Source organism: Odocoileus virginianus, chromosome 15 (genome assembly GCF_023699985.2).
Source record: "Odocoileus virginianus isolate 20LAN1187 ecotype Illinois chromosome 15, Ovbor_1.2, whole genome shotgun sequence".
Classification (NCBI taxonomy): Eukaryota; Metazoa; Chordata; class Mammalia; order Artiodactyla; family Cervidae; genus Odocoileus; species Odocoileus virginianus.
In genome coordinates this window covers 48923473-48947737 of record NC_069688.1, presented here as the reverse complement: position 1 = coordinate 48947737, position 24265 = coordinate 48923473, and the positions used below count along the sequence as shown (strand labels likewise).

At 42.7% G+C, this 24265-nt stretch overlaps 1 long non-coding RNA gene across 1 annotated transcript; it reads right to left on the bottom strand.

Annotated features, from left to right (window-relative positions):
- Nucleotides 1–322: 322 nt before the first annotated feature.
- Nucleotides 323–23258, bottom strand: LOC110141057 (uncharacterized). Its single transcript, XR_002314967.2, has 3 exons — nucleotides 22859–23258; nucleotides 4432–4538; nucleotides 323–568 (listed from the first exon to the last, which is right to left on the bottom strand). It is a non-coding gene; the product is annotated as an uncharacterized lncRNA (long non-coding RNA).
- Between the last annotated feature and the right edge of the window lie 1007 nt (nucleotides 23259–24265).

The window sequence follows — 24265 nt, the reverse complement described above, 5'->3', positions numbered from 1 at the left end:
ATTGCCTTATTTACAAAACAGACTCACAGACTTAGAGAACAAGCTTGTCACTGGGGGAGAGAGATCGTTAAAGAGTTTGGAATCCACATGTATGTACTGTTATATTTAAAGTGGATAACCAACAGGGACCTACTATATAGCATATGGAACTCTGCTCAATGTTGTGTGGCAGCCTGGGTGGGAAGGGAGTTTGGGGGAGAATAGATCCAAGTGTATGTGTGGCCGAGTTCCTTAGCTGTCCATCTGAAACCACCAAAATATTGTTAATTGTCTATACTCCAATACAAAATAAAAAGTTTTAAAGAAATACTCTTCTTTTTGCCTTCAGTTATCCAGAATTTATTTCTGTTGTTTGCAACCCAAGTGCCCTGAGTAATGCAAGTGCTTGCAATTATTTGAGAACTTTTTCTGTCTTTTTCTTGTGGTTTATCCAAGACTCTTCTGCTGCCACATGGACCAGTATGGAACTTCAACCTTGGCCACCAGATAGTTGTTCTCTGAATGCTGCTTTCTCCAAGCTTCTCTAGGTGACTGGGCATCCATCTTTGCTTCCCTGGATCACCACTGCCTTCAGAAAATGTGGAAAAATCCTGTTTATATTAAAATCAGCTATCACTTTGGGGTGACAGGGTACACAGTTCACTGCCATTTGGGAACCAGTTGGAACTCTACCCCTATTAATTTACTTAAACAGAAACCAGCTACCTAGGATTATCATACTAAGTGAAGTATGTCAGGAAAAGATAGACGATATCACTTCTATGTGGAATCTAAAAGAATGATACAAACGGACTTTTTAACAAAACAGAAATAGACTCACAGACATAGAAAATAAATGTATGGTTACCAAAAGGGGAAAGAGGGGGATAAATTAGGAATTTGGGATTAACAGATGCACACTACTATATGTAAAATAAATAGCAAGGACCTACTGTGGAGCACAGGGAACTATATTCAGTATCTTGTAATAACTTACCATGGAAAATAATTTTAAAAAATACAGATTTATACATATAATGTACAAGTGAATCACTCTGTTGTATACCTGAAACATTGTAAATCATGTCAACTACAAATTGACACTTGCCAAGAGCATTTGCCAGTGACTGATCAGCAACAACAGGGGCATTTGCCATCTGTCTGTGGGCTTCCCACGTGGCTTGAGTGGTAAAGAACCCATTTGCCAATGCACATAGACACAAGAGACATAGGTTTGATCCCTGGGTGGGGAAGATCCCCGGGAGGAGGGCACGGCAATCCACTCCAGTAATATTGCCCGGAGAAGCCCATGGACAGAGGAGCCTGGTGGGCTACAGTCCATGGGGTCATGCAGAGTCAGACACAACTGAAGCGAGGTAGCCTGCACACGTGCTGCTGTAGCTTCTGACCTTCAGCACTCCCTGAAAGGAATTCAGGGTGGAGAGGGAAGGACTCTGTGCTCCAGGGAAACTGGTAGAACAGGTCTTTAGATAGTGAGATATTTTCAGGAACTGATTTCATAATCCTTGCATCCTTGCATCTCCTATCTAGAAAAGCACTAAATCCCTTCATGGTGACATCAGCTCCTTGTGACTAGCAGAAAACTTTGTAAAGTAAGCGCTTGATTGCCCTGAAACCCCCCTTCACCAAACTCTTATATATTGACCTTACCCCACTGCTGCTTTGGAGCAGGCTCTCAGAGCTATCTGAGGTGCTGTCTCCCAGGCCACAGTCCACATTTTGCCCCAAAGGAAACTTAGCTCGCAACTCTCACATTGTGCATCTTCTTAGTCAACAATCAACCACACTTCAATTAAAAAACAAAAACAGAAATCATCAAAATCAGAATGAAACCAGCCTACTGGACCCTTTCTCATCTTACTTTCTACCTGGGCTCCCTCTGACAATAGGTGACCTTTGGGTGAAGCTGGTACAAAATGGCAGGAGACAGGATTCCGTGCTGGATGACATTTTCAGCACAGAACAAGTCTTTGTGAGGCAGCATCCTGGAACGCGTTCCTTGAGAACATCAGGCGTCTTGTCTGTGACAAGCCCTCTGCCACGTCCCCCCTCCCTCTTGCTATCTTTCCTCTTCCAGTCTCTGTTTCTGCCTCTCTGTACCTTTGGCTGACTGAGGTTCCCTCTGCAGGGTAGTGCCTCTGGGGAAGGCTCAGGGACTCCTCAAAGGCCTCATGTCAGAGTCAACCAGCCCTTCTCCTTGGCTCTTCATGGGCCTAACTAATAGGCATCACGGCCTTGAGCAACAAAGATGATGGTTTCTGTTTGTAATAGTAGGACAGCTTCTACCCTGGCAGTCCTGAAGGACCCTGTGGAGCCTCCAGGGTATAAAAGTTTTCCAGTGTTTCTTGCTTGTGGGGAAAAGACTTCAGCCTCTTAGACCTTTGTTTCAGTATATTTGGCCTCACTGTGCATTGGACACATGGACTTGTGTTGGGCAAAAGTGAAAACAGGAAGGAAGAGGTCAGGGCACAACCTTTGAAGGAATGACATAGCCCAAGGACATCAACATAAACTGGTTAGAATCAAAGGGGTCCAAGATGGCAGACAAGTCAACTTTGACTAGACCATGATACTCAGTGTATGCTCATTGTAACACATCATCAAGCTAATGACAACCACAGGCACCATGACAGTAAAGACCAAAAAGTGGGTTCTACGTCACTTCAGTCATGTCTGACTCTTTGCAAGCCTACAGACTGTAGCCCACGGGCTCCTCTCTCCATGGGAGTCTCCAGGAAAGAATACTGGAGTGGGTTGCCATGCTCTTCTCCAGGTAATCTTCCTGACTCAGAGATCAAACCTGTGTCTTTTATGTCTCTTGCAGTGGCAGGTGGGTTCTTTACCACTAGGGCCACCTGGGAAGCACCTCCCCACCAAAAAAGTGGATAGTGGCCCAGTTCCTGGAAATCTCCCTCCCCTCCCCAAAATAGGTAGAATAATCCTCCCACTCATTAGCCTATGAAATGACCCTGCCCATAAAAGCTAACCATACCACATTTCAAGGCCACACTCACCCTCTGAGATGTTCCACACTCTGTCTATGGAGGGTGTTTCTCTCTAAATAAGTACACTTCTTGCCTATCACTTTCTCTCACTGAATTCTTTCTGTGATGAGACATCAAGAATTTGAGCTCCGTTAGGTCCAGAAACCAGGTGTGCGATCTCATTTGGAGACTGTGGAGTTTGACTGGGGTTAAGTCTTGGCCATGTGGGTTCAAGTCCCAAGCAGGGTTTTGGCCTGGTTCAAGTCCCGGCACATGGGTTCAAGTTCCAATCAGAGATGAATGGTTTCAGAGGCAGCATTTGGAGCAAACTGCTTGGCAGAGCTTGGTGTGAGCTTCTAGAGGGCAGGGTCTGGTTCTCTTCTGTACCCTGGTTTATAGGATAAACAGCTGACTGCAGTATAGCAGGGCACACACAGCTACCTAGTCCTCGACCAGCACCAGGACACAGGAGTCACTGCAGTGAAGTGGAGAGTAGGGAGGGCTCCAGAGCCTTCCAGGGGAGGAAGCGTTTTATTGTGAGTAGCTAAGTGCATGGACACCGGACTCAAATGGATTTGGGGGCAAGATCCAGTTCTGCTACTTAGCTGTTAATTGAGGCAAATTATTTTTGTCCTCTGAGCCTGTGTCTATAAAGTAGAGATAATATCAATACTTATCTCATAGGATTCTTGTGATAATTAAATAAGATAGTCTAAAAAGCATCCAATATGGAGACTGTCCCATTGGAAGAGTGCAATAAACATTCACTATTACCAAGCATCAGTAACGAGCTCCCAGGAGAGGAGCAGTCTATAGGCCTTGGCTACCTTGGGGGCCTTTCTGGAAACAAAGGCTGTGGAAGGGACCCCCTAATGAGACAGGACGAGAAACCATAGTGGTGACTCCTCACCCCCCTCCCCAAGTCTATTCCCTCACATCACAAAGGAGGTCGGCATATGCATGCTTAGCTGCTCAGTCGTGTCCGACTCTGAGACCCCACGGACTGTAGCTTGCCAGGCTCTTCTGTCCATGGAATTCTCCAGGCAAGAATAATGGAGTGGGTAGCCTCTCCCTTCTCCAGGGGATCTTCCTGACTCAGGGATCAAACCCATGTCTCCTGTGTCTCCTGTGAAGGTGGGTTCTTTACCCAGTAAAGCCTCCAGACTTGCCCCAAGCAGAGTGTGCAGTCCTCCCTAAGAATGTAGGGAGAGGCGAGAGGCTGAGCCATTGAGGAAGCCAATCTTCCCCGATGGTATGATTCTCTCATATCATAAAGGAGGCCAGCATAGGCCAGAGTAAAATCAAAAAGTGTTAGCCCTTCCACACCAATATCAGGTTATTGCATAAGCCGTGAGATTTAGCACTAATCCTAGGGAGAAGGAAGAGGGGAGGGTGAATTGTGTAGTTACATAAGTTTGTGAGTAGACTATATTCATACTTGTTTTACCTGCAAAGGTCTGTCCTGGCGGAACTATGACAGGGATGCAGAACTATTTGGCATATAGAGTGAAGCAAGCCATCTCCCATGTGCCACCAAATCCTCGCCGCCACCTTCTTCCTCAAGGAAAGAATGAAAGTCTGGTTAAGAAATGGCAGGACACTGCTAGAAAGTTTCACTGGTGTTCCCCATCCAGGGATTGAACCTGGGACCATGGCAGTGAAAGCGTCAAGTCCTAATAACTGGACTACCAGGGAATTCCCTGGAAAGGCTTTGAATGAATGTTTTGAAGCAGTTTGCCTGGACATGATAGTTGACAATGTGAGCATAGAAGAGCTCTTGTTGGAAGGAGAAACGAAAAGTTCAGAGAGCTGAGATCTGAACTTTAGGAGCACGTGTACAGCTGATCCTTATTATTTATAAGGTCTGTCTTTGTAAATTTGCCTACTCGTTAAACTTCACTTGTAAACCCCAAATCAATACATGACGCAGATCAGTAAAAAGTTTGAGCTGCCTGATGTATCTGTTCCCAGCTGAGATCACACAAGACAAGTCTTTCCTGTCTCAGCTTTTATACTGTAAACTTTTTGCAGTCCATTTGCTGCCATTTGTTTTCACATCTTTATGCCTTTTATTGGTAACTTAACTGTTGAAATGGCCCCTAAGTGCAGTTGTGATCCTACCCTAAGTACAGAAAGATTGTGATGTGCCTTATGGAGAAAATACTTGTGTTAGATGAGCTTTATACAGGTATGAGTTATACTGCTATTGGCCATAAGTTCAAGGTTAATCAATATATCAAATATATCAATATATCAAATCAGTATACAAAAATAACATAATATATAAAGTAAATCAATATGTTAAGTAGTAGAAGTAGTTTAGTCACTAAGTCTAGCTCCTCTGTCCATGGGATTATCCAGACAAGAATACTGGAGTGGCTTGCCAATTCCTTCTCCAGGCGATCTTCCCAACCCAGGAATCAAACCTGGGTCTCCTGCATTGTAGGCAGAATCTTTACCCACTGAGCTACAAGAGATAAGTAAGGTGTCTTTAAATAGAAATATACATGAAACAAGATTAGATGTTGGTCAATGATTGGCAGTGTTCAAGGCTTATGGAAACCTAAAGTTGTGTTTTCATAGGTGTGATGGTTGATTATTTGTGGCAACTCTATGGGACATAACAACCATGAATAATGAGAATCTCTCGTCCTTGGAGGGGAAGCAAAACCAGTAAAGGAGTAGAGGGCCTAGGTGAGGCCATTCCCGGGAGCAAAGTATCCAAAGGGCGTTACTGATCAACTTGTCAGATACGGCAGTGGAAGGAGAAGAAACATTCAGCCCTTCTTGTCTCCATCACCACCATCCCCTCCAGCCTGGACAGGTCCCTCCCAGCCTACTGCCTGCCTCTACAACTCAGTAAAGCCTCCAGGCTTGCCCCCAAGCAGAGCATGCAGTCCTCCCCAAGAATGGAAGGAGAGGGGAGGGGCTCTTCCACCTAACAAGAGGGAAAAGGGAAATAGAAAGTGTCAGATGACAAGGATACGCGGATTGAAAAAGAGGGTTCTGAGGCTTCTACACTAAGTACAGGAACTCTTGACTTTCTCAGAAGTGAACAGAAGGGTGAAATTTTTCAGCAAGAGGGCTGTACGTTACTACCTAGACATTTTCGGCCAGGAATTGCCAGAAAGGCAAACATCTTTTGATGAACTCCATGTTGAATATGGCTGAAAGGCAAAGAAGTCCTAGCTCGTCCTAGGTTTAAGGCAATTTGAGGCAAGGTCAACTCAGCTTCTGAGGCCACTAATTAGATTCCATGGACATGGCCCACTTCCACCACCTGGTGACCACACATGTAAATTGCAAGGCCTGCTTTTAGGAGCCAGGGGGACATCCTTTGGCTGAATGGAGAAAACCAAAGAAATGTACTTACAACCAAAAAAAAACCAAAAAACTGATACTTTCTTTTAAATTAGAAACAATGATTGATCATTCTAGACCAACTTATAGTGATCATTCTCTTCTCTGGTTTAGTATATGTTTTTTTGACATATTTTTTGACCAATACCTGGTAGATATCACATGGCTCTTGACAATGGGCATTGAATAAGTCAACTGACTATTCAACAGCAGGGAAGACTGGGTCCCTGAAGACTTTTAAACCAGGCCCCAGAAGAAGCTGGAACTCAGCTAGCTTCCTACAAAGACCGAGTTTTGTTCTTCTCTCTTGTTGTGATCTGAAAAGCCAAGGAAGACCCTCCTCTGAAGTGCGAAGGGCCCTAAAATCCCTGCATTGGTAACCAGATCTATTTCCCTTTCCAGCATTCTCTTTGAAAAGGTAGACACCCACTGTGAACAGGGAGTTGTTAATTCATTAACACTGCAGTGTAAAAAACTGCCTTAGCCAGGCCTTTAGAGGGTCCTGGGAGGGGGAATGAAGATGAGGGCCCAAAACGGGGAGGAGAGGGCTTAGATAAGGTCTGATTATCCTGAGCCAAGAGGGTCATGGAGGACCCCTGGTGAGAGAGCACTACACAGGAGAGGACTACTAACTACAGTTCCTTTCAGCCCTGGAGGAGCGCATGGCAACCCCCTCCAGTGTTCCTGGCTGGAGAATCCCCACGGACAGAGGAGCCTGGGGCTACAGTCCTTGGGGTTGAAAAGAGTTGGACACAACTGAGCAACTAAGCACATCAACCCTGCAGCAGGTCATACTCAGAAGTTCAGCTTCAACATTAGTTGACAAGAGTGAAAGCTTTCTGACTAGATTGTCTTCATGGGCGACAGTCCCCACCAGCCCCACTTGACTCATTTGCCTTCCTGGGCGACAGTGCCCACCAGTCCCACTGGACTCATTTGCCTCCCTGGGCTGTGTCTGAAACCATCTGAATTGTGACTGTGTCCAATTGCTGTGGCTAGGACTTCCACTGGGGCTTCCCTGGTGGCTCAGACGGTAAAGCGTCTGCCTGCAACGCGGGAGACCTGGGTTCAATCCCTGGGTCGGGAAGATCCCCTGGAGAAAGAAATGGCAATCCACTCCAGCACTCTTGCCTGGAAAATCCCACAGATGGAGGAGTCTGATAGGCTACAGTCCATGAGGTTGCAAAGAGTCGGACACGACTGATCAACCTCACTCACTCATTCACTCACTCAGGACTTCCAATGCTATGTTGAATGAACCTATGAGAGTGGGCATCCTTATGTTGTTCCTAATCTTAGAAAAAATGCTTTCAATGTTTTACCATTAAGTATATTTTAGCTGTGGGCTTGTTGTACATAGTCTTTATTATATTGAGGTATAGTCCCCCTACACTCACTCTGTTGAGAGTTTTTATCATGAATGCATGATGAATTTTGTCAAAAGCTTTTCCCTGCATTTATTGAGATTATGATATGATTTTTATTCTTCAATTTGTTCATGTGGTATATAATTTTGATCTATTCATGATATATCATTGGTTGATCTGCAAATATTGAAACATCCTTGCATGCCTGGGAAATATCCCACTTGAGTATGGTGTACGACCTTTTTAATGTATTGTTGAATTTGGTTTGCCACTGTTTTGTTGAGGATTTTTGTATCTTTGTTCATCAGTAATATTGGTCTTTTTTTTTTTTTCTTCATATCTTTGCCTACTTTTATTATCAGGGTGATGCTAACCTCACAGATTGAGTTTGGAAGTATTATTTCCTCTGCAATTTTTTGGAATAGTTTAAGAATAGGTGTTAACTCTTCTTTAAAAGCTGAAATTCACTGTGAAGCCATCTGGTCCTGGACTTTTGTTTGTTGGGAATTTTGTTGTTGTTGTTGTTACTGATTGGATTTTACTCCTGACAACTGGTCTGTTCATATTTTGTATTTCTTCCTGATTATGTCTTGAGAGATTGTACATTTCTAAGAATTTGTCCATTTATTCTAGGTTATCCATTTTATTGGCATATAGTTGTTCATAGTGCTATGATTTTTGTTTTTTCTGTGGTGCCAGTTGTAACTTCTTTTTCATTTCTGATTTTGTTTATTTGGGCCCTCTTTTTTTTAATGAATCTGCCTAAAGATTTATCAGTTTTGTTTATCTTTTCAAGGAAACAGCTCTTAGTTTCATTGATATTTTCTATTGTTTTTAAACCTCTGTTTCATTTATTTCTTCTCTGATCTTTATGATTTCTTTCCTTCTACTGACTTTGTTCTTTTTTCTACTTCCTTTATGTGTAAATTTAGGTTGTTTGAGATTTTCCTTGTTTCCTGAGGTAGGTTTGCACCTCTATGAACTTCTCTCTTTGAACTGCTTTTGCTGAATTCCATAGGGTTTTTTTTTTTCTTTTTTTGGTCCCCACACTGCATGGCTTGTAAGATCTTAGTTCCCCGAGCAGGGATTAAACCCAGGCCCACAGCAGTTAAAGCACGGAGTCCTAACCACTGGACCGGGAAATTCTCTGTACATTGTTTTGTTTCCCCATAGATTTTGGATCATTATATTTTTGCTATTTGTTTTTAGGTGTTTTTTTATTTCCTCTTTGGTTTCTTCAATAAATCACTGGGTTTTTAGTAGCATATTGTTTAGCCCTCATGTGTTTGTGTTTCTGTCGTTTTTTTCTTACAGCTGATTTCTAGTCCCATAGGGTTGTGGACAGAAAAGATGCTTGTATTATTCCAATCTTAAATTTACTGAAACTTGTTCTCTGACCTAGCATGTGCTTTATCCTGGATAATGTTCCACGCAAACTTGAGAAGAATGTGTGTTCTGCTGCTTTTGGATGGAATATTCTATGCTGATATCTATTAAGTCATCTATTCTCATGTGTCATTTAAGATCAGTGTTTCCCAGTGGATTTTCTTTCTAGATGATCTGTCCATTGATGTAAATGGGGTGTTAATGTCCATTACTAGTATCACATTATTGCCAGTTTCTTTCTTTCTGTGTATTAATATTTGCTTTGTGTATTTAGGTGTATATATTTACAATGGTTATATCTTTGTCTTGGCTTGATCCCTTTATCATTATGTCATGTCCTTCTTTGTCTCTTCTAACAGTCTTTATTTTAAAGTCCGTTTTGTCTGACGTAAATATTGCTACCCTGGCTTTCTTTTTTAAAATATAATTTTATTTATTTGTTTATTTGTGGCTGTGCTAGGTCTTAGTTGCTGCACTGGCTTTTCTCTAGTTGCAGTGAGTGGAGGCTACTCTCTAGTTGTGGTGCACAGGCTTCTCATCGCAGTGGCTTCTCTTGTGCAACACAGGCTCTAGGGCGTGTGGGCTTCAGCAGTTGTGGCACATGGGCTCAGCAGTTGCCGCTCCCAGGCTCTAGAGCACAGGCTCAGTAGTTGAGACACACAGGCTTAGCTGCTCTGTGACATGTGGGATCTTCCCATGTCAGGTATCGAACCTGTGTCTCCTGCATTGGCAGGCAGACTCTTTACCACTAAATCAACAGGGAAGCTCCCTGGCTTTCTTTTGATTTCCATTTGCATACAATACCTTTTTCCATCTCCTCACCTTCAGTCTCTGTGTCTTTAGGTGCTGAATTAAGTCTCTTGTAGGAAGCACATATGTATGAGTCTTGCTTCTGTATCTATCCATCCACTATATGTCTTTTGATTGGAGCATTTAATCATTTACATTTAAAATAATTCTTGGTAGGTATGTACTTATTGTCATTTTGTGAATTTTCTTTCTTTTTTTCCCCATTTATTTTTATTAGTTGGAGGCTACTTACTCTACAATATTACAGATTTTGTGAATTTTCTTGGGTTGATTTTGGAGTCCTTTTTTGTTTCTTTTTCTTTTGCTCTCTTCCCTTGTGACTTGATGACTATCTTCAGGGTTATGTTTGGATTTCTTTCTCTTTTTCTGTGCATGGATCTCTTTTTAGATTTTTGTCTTGTAGTAGCCATGAAGTTTATATACAGCAACCTCTTTACATATGTAATTATTTTTAAGCTTGAATACCTTTAAACAGTCCTGCATTTTTACTTCCCCACCCTACATTTAGAGCTTCCCTTATAGATCAGACAGTAAAGAAGCTGCCTGCAATTCAGGTGACCCAGGTTTGATTCCTGGGTCAGGAAGTTCCCGAGAAGGAAATGGCAACCCACTCCACTATTCTTACCTGGAGAATCCCATGGACAGAGGAGAGTGGCAGGCTACAGTCCATGGGGTTGCAAGAGTCGGATCCATTGGCTTAGGAGCTAAACTACCACCACTACCCCACATTTAATGTTTTGACATCATATTTTACATCTTGTTGTTATGTGCCTCTCTTAACCACTTATGGATATAGATGATTTAACTACTTTTGTCTCTTAACCTTCCTACAAGCTTTATAAGTGATTGATCTACTATCTTTATTATTCGTTTGATCATGTATTGTGTGAATGTGTATTGATGAAAAAAAAAAGAACACCAAACTATCCCAGTGACATATCTTTTGATATTACACAAACTTTGTTACTTTCTTTCCTTCCTCTCTTTTTTGTTTGTTTCAACCCCAGTGATTTTCTTTTAATCACTTAAAATCTTATCAAAATTGTCTATGATCATAAAGATTCAAATGTAAGTCTTGTTACAAAAAGAGCAGATACCTCACATTCTATTTCTTATTATTACCCCTTTCAAATATCCAAATGTCAGTCTTATACTATATTCTATAAATTTTCAGTTTTAGATTTTATTTATCAATTTCTTATTATAGAAGATAAAGAGTTTTTTTAATTTTTATATTTATTTTTGGCTATGCTGGGTCTTTGTTGCTGCACAGGCTTTTCTCTAGTTGCAGTGTGTGGGCTTCTCCCTGCAGTGGCTTATCTTGCTACAGAGCATGGGCTCTAGGGCATGTGGGCTCAGCAGTTGTGGCTCTTGGGCTCTAGAGCACAGGCTCAATAGGTGTGGCGCACGAACTTAGCTGGCTCCACGGCATGTAGGATCTTCCTGGATCAGGGATCATGGTCGAACCTGTGCCCTCTGCATTATCAGGCGGATACTCTACCACTGAGCCACCAGGAAGCCAGGAAGATGAAGATTTAACCACCTTCTCTCTCTGTCTCTGTCTCTCTCTTTTTCTCTCTGTCTCTGTCTGTCTCACACACACACTTATGCTTTCCAACTCCCCATCTTCTCAAAATAGTTAAATCAATTGTGGTTAGTTTTCAGTGTTGAATTAATCAAGGTCCAATCAGGAGACAGAAACCACACAGAAATTTGTAAAGGGAAAGTTTAGTATAACAACTATTCACAGCAATATGGGACTATCTTACTGGAGAAACATAACTCTGAACAATAACCCTAGAAACAAGTAAGCCTACTCAAGGAAGAAACATTCCTTCCTGAGGCTGAGTTGGCAGAAAAGTGTACTGATTGCTCTAGGTCAAAGCTAGTCAATAGTCACTGGACAAGCAGAAAACACCAGGGTCCAGGTGGGTAGCAAACCATGGCCAAGACTGGAAAGCAGAAGGAGCTTTTCAGGAGGGCTGACAGGTCAAGACTGAAAAGCCAACCACTGGGGTGCTGGCATGACTCCGTGGAAATCTACTCATTGGAGTGCCATGAAAATTCATTAGGAAGCTCTCCATGAGGTGCTATTGAAACTTAATATAGGCGAATGCCACTGACATCTCTCCCAACCTATCCACGGCTGGCAACCAAACAGCAGGAGGAAGAAGGAAAAGAGAAAACAGTGAGACTGGGGAGAGAAGCCCCTTCCTCCTCCAGTGTCCCTCCAGTGCCCTCTACTGACATAGTTTCTAACACCATGTCGGCTGCAAAGGAGAAATTGAGGATCGAGATCAATTTTTGTCAGGAGATGAAGCTTGAATCTGGGGGCCAAAGGCAACAAATTGGTAACTGGTACAAGTTATCTTTCATAAATTCAAAAATCTTACTGAAAGCTGAACCATGTAGTATACTATAGTCACTTCTTTTTCCCCACTTGGTTTTTTATTTTCTCCTGAATTAATAATTAACTTTGTTGCTTTTGTTTCTTTATCATCAATCCCCAAATTCTCCCCCAAGTTATGTAAATCTCCCCTCCCTTAGGGAAGCAATAGTCTTAGTCCTAATTCTGGCAAATTTTAATACCAGGTTGGGTGAGGAAGTCATGGCCACAGAGATCATCATCATTATTTGAGGAAGCTTATGAATCTTTAGCAGGATTCCCCCAAAATGGCCTTAGGGCCAATTCACAGAGCCCCTGACTCTTTTCTCCACCATCCTTTTCTCCACCTTTCCTTTCTCCCCCCAAGGGATCTCACAATGCTGTGCCCTCTCCTTCATTAACTCACTGCTCTTCTGGCTTTTCAGCATCCCGTTTATTAATTAAAATAGAGCAGTGAATATGACTGATAAGCAAGGAGAGTAGGGCAAGACACTGTATTAAAAACAAGGAGAAGAGCAACTGTAACATAATTTAGACCCATGCCACCGACCTCTAGCCCCTTAGGAAGATCCCAACGCTTTCCGAAACGTCCACAAAAAGCGTTCACTGAGCTCTCCACTTCCTAAAGGATTATCGTTCTAGATAAAACATGCCTTACTAAGTGGTATTGCTTTTTTTCTTTTAATCACTAGTATCCTATCTGAAAAGTATTCCTTGTAATAAATGTATATTATTTCAACTACCTCTCATAGAATATGCATAGAATTTCAACCAAATAAAAAACCTATAACTAGGTTGGCTCTCAGTAGTAAACAATCCACTTTCAATGCAAGAGACCCAGGTTTGATCCCTGGGTTGGGAAGATCCCCTGGAGAAGGGAATGGTTACCCACTCCAGTACTCTTGCCTAGAGAATTCCATGAACAGAGGAGCCTAGTGGGCTACAATCCATGGTGTCACAAACAGCCGGACACAACTGAGCAACTAAGCATGCACACACCCACGGGCTGGCTCTCACCACCACTTGGAATCTTATCTTTACAGTTACATAATTTCTGAGTTTTGAACAATTGATTCAGAAACAAATTTTTCAAATTCAACACATTTGTGGATTAGAAACTATTCATTTTCAAGGTCTAACTATGAAGTAGAAAAATTGCTTTTACTGTATTACTTAAAATGTACCATGTAATATGACACCAATCACATGCAATATCACACCATATATACATGTAAATTTATATACATTAATATATTTTATATAACAAATTTTTATTTGTTGTTTGTATCTCAAAATTATTTGCATCACAAATGTTTATTTTGTTGTCATGCATTTTTTTTTAGTCCCTGGAAACACAGGGCCAAGACACATATAATAGGAGCTTAGGAAAGGCGTTGGAGTAAACGGGAATTTTAATACAATCGAATATTTAATCGTTGAGATCATTTTATACTTGTATCATTATTTACTGTGTTATTTTAGACTCATAATTACTAATGTATAATATATAATTATTGCATGTGGCTACAAGTTATTCAGTCAGTTTCATAAAATTTAGAACTCACTTTTCTGCAGCCTGAAGCTTTACTCCAATCACTGATTCCCAGGCACAAACATTTCATGCTGGCTCGTGCAGAACACTGAATGGCCCCTACAGATACAGCCCAAGTGTTTTAAAGTTCAAATATCTAAATAATTTTCTTCCATGGATAGGTTTTTCCATTGGTTTTGAAAATCAAATAACTTTAGGATTCAAAGGAATGTGAAAACTGTAAGTATACATTCAGATGAGTTGATGGTAAACTGTTTTACATGGAATGCTGTTCAAGCCTGAAATATTAAGGAAACTCATTGTTTCCTTTTAAAATAAAAGTTGGCTTCAGCTGTTGGTCTTTTATTGAATGAATGGATTTTCCAGAAAGACAGAAAATAGTGTTCTACAGCTAGCAGAGAAAGCAAAGGAAAAAAACTGGTTTTAGCAGGCCAGTATCCATATGATTGCAAATCCAGGACTCCTGTCTGGTTAAAGGCTCATGTCCTTAGAAACTATTTTGAAGCTGTATTTGAAGAATAAAATGGTAAACAAAGGTGGAAAAACACAGAGTAAGGCCTTACCCCAAATTATATTACAGAATGGCTAAAATTTGAATGTTAAATAAGGCAAATATATAAAAGTTGAAGAAGAAAGTGTATGTACATGTTTACAAATCTCTGGTAAAGGTGGCCTTGCTAAGCTAAGCATATCATTGAAGCCAAAATTATCAAAAGTATGATTGATCGATCTGACCACACGAAGATCCGAATTCTTCCTGTTATGGACTGAATGTCTGTGTCCCTATAAAAGTCATATGTCAAAGTCCTTACCCTCAACATGATGGTATTTGGAGATGATGCCTTTGGAAGGTAGTTAGGGTTAGATGAAGTCAAGAAGGTGGGGTCCTGATGATGGGATTAGTGATCTCATAAGAAGAGGCACCAGAAAGCTTGTTCTCTCCCTGCCATGTGAGGACACAGCAAGAAGGCAGACTTTGGTGAGCTTGAAAGAAAACTCTCTCTAGAAATTGACCATGCTGGCACCCTGATCTTGGACTTCTAACCTCAAGAACTGTGAGAAAATACATTTCTGCTGTTTAAGGTATCAAGACTATATTCTATCTTGTTACGGCAACCCAAAGCAACCCAAGCAGACAAAGACACAACCTAAAGAGAGTTCAGAAACCAGAAATGTGAAGGAAAAGATTTGCAATATATGTAATAGGCAATAGTTATAATTCCAAAATATATGTATATATTTAAACAAATCAACCAAGAAAATACAAATATCTTAATAGCAAAATGAGCAAAGGTCACAGAGAAATAATTTATCAAAGAACTACAGATTGTTAATTAATAAAAGAAAATATGCTTTATATCACCACTGTGACAGGTAGGACAATGGCTCCCCAGAGATGTCATGTTGTAATCCCCAGAACCTGTGAATATGTTAACCTCATGTAACAAAAGAGATTTTGAAAAAGTGATTAAGGATTTTGAGGTTATTCTGAAATATTATTATAATATTTATAATATTATTATATTACTCTGGATTATCTGGGTGGTCCCAAAGGAGGGAAGAAGAAGGAGGGTCAGAGTCAGAAAAGGAGACATAAGGAAAGAAGCAGAGATTGGAATAATGATGGAGGAAGGGGCCACAGGCCAAGGAATGCAGGGCTACTAGAGGCTGGAAAAGGCAAGGAAACAGGTTCTTCACTAGAGCTTCTAGAAAGAAATGTAGCCCTGCTGGTACACTGGTGTTAGTCCTGTAAGACCTGTGCCAGATTTCTAACTTCCAGGTCTATAACCAATATATTTATGCTGTTTTAAGCTACCAAGTTTGTAGTAATGTGTAGTTACAGCAGCAATAAGAAAGTAATATAATGACTAATCAAAGAAATATAAATTTAATTTATATAAATTTATTTATATTAATATAAATTAAAAGAATATCTTTATATCTGTATAAATAAAAGGTGTTGGTGTGGGAAACACAGGCACACATATGCTTTTGGTAGGAATATAAATCAGTTTACCCTTTCAGTAATCATCTGGCAGTACATATCAGATATTTAAACATGCCTACTCTCTGACATAACAATTTTATTTTGACTATGTTCTAAAGCACTGGATTTCCAGCTGCAGTTAGGGATAAACTCTTTCTTCTCACCAAATAGAGTAGAGAGAAGTGTACCTATGATTGGTAAGGTAACCTATGAAGGAAGGTGAGGGCTGGAGTCCTGCAGCCTTCACCTCACCCCTGCAAGAGCCTCTGAGGCATTCCCATGGGCTCCATGAAATGTATTTTGAGAACCATTGTCCTGGAGGAAGAACTGGACAAGCAACCAAAGACCTCAGCACACAAGGATGTGTATCACAACATTGCTTATAATTTCAAAAAATTAGAAACCACCTACATGCCCCTCAAAAAAGTGACTTATGGTTTATGAATAGTATACGATACTATGCTTGTATACTACTGATGACATGTAACTACATTGACATTAAAAGAGCTATGCAATTTATTGAGTGAGAATATGCTGTGAAATATCTTTTGTTGGTAAGAGTCATTTCTTAAATATATATCCGGATATGCATAGAAAAGGTATATAAGGGGATATAGATCAAAGCCTTGACAGTGGTCATCTCTGTGTAGTGGAAGTAAGATGAATTTTACTTTCTTTACACCTTTATATATATATATATATATATATTAATGAATACATATTAATTTTTTTAAATATTTATTTTATTTAGCTCCACTGGGTCTTAGTTGCAGCATGTGGGTTCTAGCTCCCCCACTAGGAATCGAACCTAGGCCCCTGCATTGGGGGCATGGAGTCTTAGCCACTGGATCACCAAGGACATCTTCATCTTACCTTTATAATCAGAGAAAACTCTGGCTGTACCTTGAATAACAAAGGCTACAATGAGTATATAGCAGACATGTAGCATACATTTCAGATCACAAATACAGGTACTAAAGAAATAATACTTTCATCATTTTCTATGGTGGTTTAGTCACTAAGTCATGTCCAACTCTTTGTGTGACCCCATGGATGGTAGCCACCAGGCTCCTCTGTCCATGGGATTTTCCAGGCCAGAATACTGGAATGGACTGCCATTTCTTCCTCCAAGGGATTTCCCCCACCCAGGGATTGAACCTGGGTCTCCTGCATTGCAGACGGATTCTTTATCAACTGAGCCATCCATTTAATTTCTGTTTTTGAAAATGAAGGAGTGGCTGGAATATGCATGGGTGGCAGGAGCTGAGGCAATGAGAGGGAGGTGGTAGAGTGAGATAGAAGTAGATATTTAAGGTGATGAAGTTTGAACAAAGCTATCAGGGCTGTATATCTTCCACTTGCCCACTAACTCCTCTTTTCCTTTCTTCTCTGCGTGAGGAGGCTGACCCAGGTGTATGCCATGGATGATTTCCTTGCCTCTTGGCTTCCGGTTGGGATTTCCAATGGAAGTACACTAATAGAGACTATGGAGTCGAGCCTTGAGAACAGCGCTTATTTCCCACGCTCCTTCCCTGTGTTGCAGGCTGCATCCTTCTAGCAAAGTCCCCAGCTCCTGTCTGGAGGCTCTGTCCATGTCCAGCAAACCCCTTGGGCCCCCTCCTCTGTCTAGTGGAGGTAAACTTTCCTGCTTTCCTTACCCCAGGGTACTGCATGATGTCTTGTTACTTTCTGGGAATTCTACCCATGACTTTGTAAATTACCCATTTTGGATGTGCCGTCTTTTTCCAGCTAGGATCCTAATACACAAGTTGTATGTGTGTGTGTTGTGTGTATGTGTGTATAATATGAAGAGGGGTAATTCTCTTCAAAACATTTTGTATATAGTCTTATCAAAAAGTCCCACTTTGTTCTGTGAGTATGTAGCAGATGGGTAGCATATATCTCAGGCCACAATTACAGGTACTAAAGGAATAATACTTTCATCATTTTCTATAGCTCCATTTAATTTTTATTTTGCATCTTCATTTCATTGGAGTGGCCACACTTACGGTCACTCGGCTCGGGACTTACTCCTCCACGTACTTTTCCCTGGTTTTGTGCCTTAGATGGGGCACTCTCCTGGTGTCGAGGCATTGGCAAGTGGGATGTCATCGAATGTTACCACTCGGACACCCCATTGCTCTTCTGTCCTCAATGAACAATTCAAGAACTTCAGTGTTTTCTTCTCTTTCTTTGCTGCCCACAGGCATGCAGGTATCGCTCTGCTATTCCTCTGATATTCTGGGGTATCAGAAACCGGGAGGCTGCCCGAGTCCCACCATCACATCATATGCATAGCCACTGCTTCTCTAGATCTAGCCGGTACCTTAGGGCTCAGCCAGGGACACATGACACATGCCCACCGCTGCCCTCACTCTGTCCTTCCATGATGTAGCTTACCATCTTCCTGGGTCCTAGCCTGTGGTTCAGGCTACAGGGCCTCGGTCTCTAGGACCCACCGATCCCATCCTTAAATTCTTCCCCCTGCAGCTCTCTCTGTTTCTCCCCAGTCGGGGAAACATATTTTCTAGTCTGACTGTGGGGAAGCTTTCTCATCACATATTCTCCTAAATATTTCATTTAGTAGTCAGTCATTCTGTGTATGTTCACCTATAAGGCCAATTTGATAGTGATAATTATGAAGTTGGTGCAAAACCTAATCACATCAAAAAAAGTTCAGTATCATGACAGGTGAGTATACAGAGGTGGTTAATAGAGTCATTTCTTATATTCTGATTTTCTCTTTCACACACCATTCAATTGTGTGCATTTAAAACTTTGGGAAGAACAGGCTTAAAGTAGACTTATGGTGTATGTGCTCAGTCGCTTACTCATGTCTGACTCTTTGCGACTCCATGGACTGCAGACCTCCAGGCTCCTCTGTCCATGGAATTATCCAGGCAAGAGTACTGGAGTGCTTTGCCATCTCCTTCTCCAGGGGATCTTTCTGACCCAGGGATGGAACTCACATCTCTTGTGTCTCCTACATTGGCAGGTGGATTCTTTACCACTAGTGCCACCTGGGAAGCCCCAGACTTATGGTACTTTTTGTTAAAGACAATACCATAATAAAGATGCTCAATACTACTAATTATCAGAGAAATTCAAATGAAAACTGCAGTGAGTATCACCTCACACCAGTCAGGATGGCCATCATCAAAAAGTCTACAAATAATACATGCTGGAAAGGGTGTGAAAATAAGTGCAATATCCCATGTGGAACCTAAAAATATGATACAAATGAACTTGTTTACAAAACAGAAACAGATTCACAGACATAGAAAACAAACTTACAGTTATCAAAAGGGAAAGGGTGGGGAAGGATAAATTAGGAATTTGGGATTAAGGAATACATGTGGGGTGACCCAGGTGGTGCTTGTGGCAAAGAACCTGCCTGTCAATGCAGGAGACATGAGAGAGGCGGGTTCGATCCCTGGGTCAGGAAGATCCCCTGGAGGAGGGCATGGCAACCCACTGCAGTATTCTTGCCTGGAGAATCCCAAAGAATGAGGAGCCTGGCAGGCTACAGTCCATATGGTTGCACAGAGTCAGACACGACTGAAGCGACTTAGCATACCAACACTACTATATATAAAATAAATAATAAGGACCTATTGTATAGCACAGGGAACTCTACTCATTATTTTGTAATAACCCTAATGGAAACGTTGCAAATCAACTATATTTCAATTTTTTTTAAAAAAAGACAATACTGTACTCCTAACAAGTGGAAAACCAGTACATTTCTTCTCTTTCAAAGTAATTTAACCTAAAGTTTCCTAGTTTTGGTACAAATTAGAACTTTTTCAAGTCACTTATTTGGAGATTTGCTAGGGCTGCAGATACAATTTTCTGCCACTAGATGTCTCTGAGTCTTAAAGTAGCACAGTAAGGAGGCTTTTGTCTATTTATACACACAGATCACCTACCTCTCCATTACAGAGTTTCATAATCCTCTTATGTAATGCAAGGTTGTCAGCTACAGTTAATCATCAGTTAGGAAACAGGCGGGGGCTCAAGGGCTCCATGTCCCGAACACAAGGCCAGAAGTGTTGAGAGATGGCTCTGTTTCTGTGTGACCACACAGAACCCCACAACCCTGAAATGTGTCTCTGTATTGGGCATAGACAGAGAAATTGGGCAGCGGAAATAAAGAGCAGCTGAGGCATGTGACCAGATGGATGACGAGGCCAAATCCTCCTTTTTCCTACAGTTTGGAACCAGCAGAGGAGCTAGTGGGCTGAGTAGCATCTCAGCCCTGTGTGTCTCCCCTGCCTGTAGGCACCTCTTAAAACCCTGACACCTGTCACAGCTAAGCCCCCACCCACCCACCCCAGCCCCCAACCAGGGAACCCAAGGGTCAGCAAAAGCCCCAGAATGCTCCCCAAATTCCCTAGTACTTTGTCAGGCCATCTCATCAGTCTGCTTTCTGTGGTGTTTACATGGTCGCATCTGTCAGCCTAGACAAGTACCCCCAGCCAGTGAGAACCACTCTTCTTCAACTCTGCAGCCCCTACACCTTGCACCAGTGCTTCTATACAGTAGGTGTACAGACAGTATCTCTTGAAACCAGAGTGGGATCATGGAGGTGGGAGAAGACAGATGAAATTATTCTTTACTCCTGAGATTTTGAATCTTAATAGCTCAAATCCTCCAAAAACAGAAATAGCCTTTTTTTTTTTTATTAGTTGGAGGCTAATTACTTTACAATATTGTAGTGGTTTTTGTCATACATCGACAAGAACCAGCCATGGTTTTACATGTATTCCCCATCCCGATCCCCCCTCCCACCTCCCTCTCCGCCCAATCCCTCTGGGTCTTCCCAAAGAAATAGCCTTTAAAGAATGCACCTCCCTACCCCTTCCCCACCCCATAGTTACTTGCAGGCTGGTTTAAGCAGCTTTTTAAAGCCTAGAATTTCAGTGTGAGGGTTAAGAGTGTGAACTTTGGAGTAAGATTGGAGTAATCTCAGCTCCAATATTTTTAGTTTTGGACCCTGTGGCCAAAGACAGGCAATCTCTAGCTCAGCTTGGGCTTCTGTAAAATAGAAATACTAACAGCACTCATTTCATAGGTTTACTGTAAAGACTCTGGAGGTTAATACTCATAGCATGGTTAGCACAGCTCCTGGTAAACAGCAGCTGCTCAGGGGAGGTTACTAGCTCAGGGCCAAAGCAAGAATGCCTTCAGTTTAAACATCCTCCAGTAACTCGGGCAGGTTACCTAAACTGTCTTAGGCCTTGGTTTCTTCATCTGTAAAGTGGTGATAATAACACTGCTTGCCCCATAAGATTAGTATGGGGAATAAGTGGAACAGGAAGCTACCAGCACACCTTAGCTGCGGTCATCAGTACCCTTCAGCACTTACAGCATTAAGTAAACACTGGTGGATAGGTGGTCAGGAGATGGGGAATTGGTCATTGCACTAACACAATACTGGCAACTCCCTACCTTTTCTTCAACTCCTTACTTTTGGATAATTTTGTAAAGTATTTCTATACATATTATTTCATCCGGTTTATAAAAGCCCTTCAGCTCACTTTAACCCACAGTTGGGTGGTGATTCGTGAAATGTGTGACTCCAAACTAGTGCCTCATCAGGTCCACCGGGGAAAGCCAGGATTGGAGACGTCTGGGCAAAGGGAAAGGGGGTGGGGGAGAGTAGTCGGGAGTGGCTTGTGAGCTTTATCTAAGCCATTGGTTCCTGTCCTTCTCCAGCTGGTGATATTGTTCGTGGTGCTTTTAGTGATACAACAAAAGCTATGAATACTCACCCGGAAAACTGGACAAGCTTACATTTCAGACTTTATGCTACCAGAGCTGCTCTAGATCTTTGCTCAAAACCTGCAACCCCAACTTTAGCAGGAATTAACATAAATCTTAAGTTAAAGGGTCCAGATATTAGAAAGGAAGCTACAAACAAACAATAATCAGATGGAGACTTTCTTAGTAGTCCAGTGGTTAAGACACTGTACTTCCAAAACAGGGGATGCACAGGGTTCCCTGATACCTGGTTGGGGAACTAAGATCCTGCATGCTACATGGTGTGGCAAAAAAAAAAAAAAAAGAAAGAAAGAAACCAAATGGAACCAGCCAGGACCAAGATGGCAGGAATCTGACCTTCAACAGATGCTGAGTCTCATTATATGCTTCATTCATTTTACTTCATTAGTAAATAAATGGCACACCTATCAGTGACCAGGACTGACAGTAAAGACCAAAAGGGATAAAAAGAGGATGGCATCCACTGCCTGCGACGAGGGATGAGGGAAGCAACAAGGGAAGAAGCCTCGTCGCTTTCCCAGTAGACTAATGCACCTGCCTCCCCATCACTAGCCTCATTCCTCCTCCCTTTATCTTTTTCCAGATGGGCAAGAAGTTGAGCTATAAACTTAGTTCCTGCTTCTCCTTTCTTTGGCCACGGAATAAAGCTTGTACTGCCTCAATCTTGGTTATTAGCCTACTTAAACCTGAGGCAGAGAGCCTTGGTCAGCCTAGGGCCTGAGCAGGGGCCATAGGACTTAATTCAGTAATACCTACACAGAGTCATATTGAGATCTGTGACAAGTTATAATTTTGCATCCCCTTCAAATCCATTTTTAACAAACATTTGTTTAATATTTATTAGCAGTAGCAGAGAGAAACAAATTTTATATTAATAAAAGTACTACTCCTCTTTGTGCTTGAGTTTAGAATTTACTCACATACATGCAGTTTTCTGAACTTCTTAAATTCCCTTGAAAGTTAGTGAAATAAATTACTTCTGATAGCCAGCACAACTCCGTGATTTATTCTACCGACTGCAAATGTCTGCTGATTGGGCACCATGCAAAAACACTCAACAGAAAGAACCCCACTGAGGAATGTTCTGTTTTTTCTCTGGAGTCTGAGACCAAGGGCGGTTGAAATGTTTCTAGTCAGGCAAGTGTTGCCTGCAGAAGCAGGAACCATCTTTCCGAACCCTCCAGTTCCACTTGGGGGCACGTGATAGATGAACAACATATCAGCACCTGCTGACCTACTCACCTCGTTGTCCGTATTTGGGTTCAGGGTGCAGGTTAAGACACGTGGACCAGACAGTCTGCGTTTAAACACCAAGAAGGTCGTTAGTAGATCTTTGTAGGCACGAATACCTCGCCCTTCACTTGAAGTTCATTGTGATGGGAAAACGAAGAGAGGTCAGGAGACTCGAGACTCTGAAAGCCAAAGAGGGAGAAACAATTAGGCGTCCACTGAAGCTCTGAGAGGGACACTTGAGTCAAGTGGGGCTGCCCTGCGCCTCCATGATTGTCTGCAAAGCTGACATCCTTGACGGGTCTGAGCGGCTCCCAGCTGCCAGCCCAGCCCCTGACTCTGGTTCTGAGCACTGGGTCCGGCCACAGGCCCTTTAATTAAGGCCAAAGTGGCAGAGGCCGAGGGGATTGTGAAGTACAGTACTCTCACCTCAGCTCTACTGGGGTGGCGGTGTCAGGGGCACCGGAAGTAACTCTTAGACTTCCGGCCGGCCAGACTCCATTTCCGGCCTGCAGAGGCTGGGCCCGGGTGAGTGGGCTGGCAGAGCCCGGGGACTTTTCGTGTCAGTTTTCAGAGTCAGGAATCCACTGGTCTAATGTCATGAAGATTTGGTTCATCCCCAAAACACAGGGTGGTGCTTGTCAGCAAGTCTGCACCACAGAGGACGCTTTGTGTAGGCGATTGGCTCAACTGAGGGCCAGGGCCTCCCTGGCAGCTTTTGCTGATGCTGTGCAACTCCGTGCTGGGAGCCAGTGGGCAGGAAAGGCCGGCCTCCAGGCTGATCCCCCGTCTCACCCGCGCTAACCCCGGGCTGGGTTGGCAGCAGCGGTTTAGCAGTGCGAATTGGAAGGGCGTCATGCCTCAGAGGACAATGTGTTCCGCAGAGGTGGTTCTCCAAGCGGGATCCTCCTGGCAGAGGTAGCTGCAGCGACTGGGAACTTGTAAGAAATGCACAGTCGCAAGCCTCGGACGCTCTGGGGGCGGGGCTGGTGGCCTAAACCTTCCAGGGGATCCTGCTGTGTACTCAAGTTTGAGGATCACTGCGTCACGCGCTAATCTGCCTTCTCACACCCACTGTAACCTGCCTTCTCACACCCTCTGTGGGGGCTCGGGGGAGGGGGCGGGGCAGCTGCTGAGCTGACAAGGGTCCAGTCAACCAGTCCCAACATCCATTCCAGCATCTACCCCTGAATTCAGGCTTGGGTATCAGCGCGGAGAAGCCACGCCAGAGGTTCTCTGTGACCTCCTGCACTGCCCACAGCAGCCCCAGGTAGGATCCGGGAGTGAAGGTTTTGTTTCCCAGGAGAGGTCTGGTCCCTGGCTCCTGAGCGGGGCTGAGGGGGCCAGGTGACCCCACACTCAACCTTCACCCCTGGGGATACCAGGGTTATGTACACATGGGTGAGGAGCTTCAGAGCA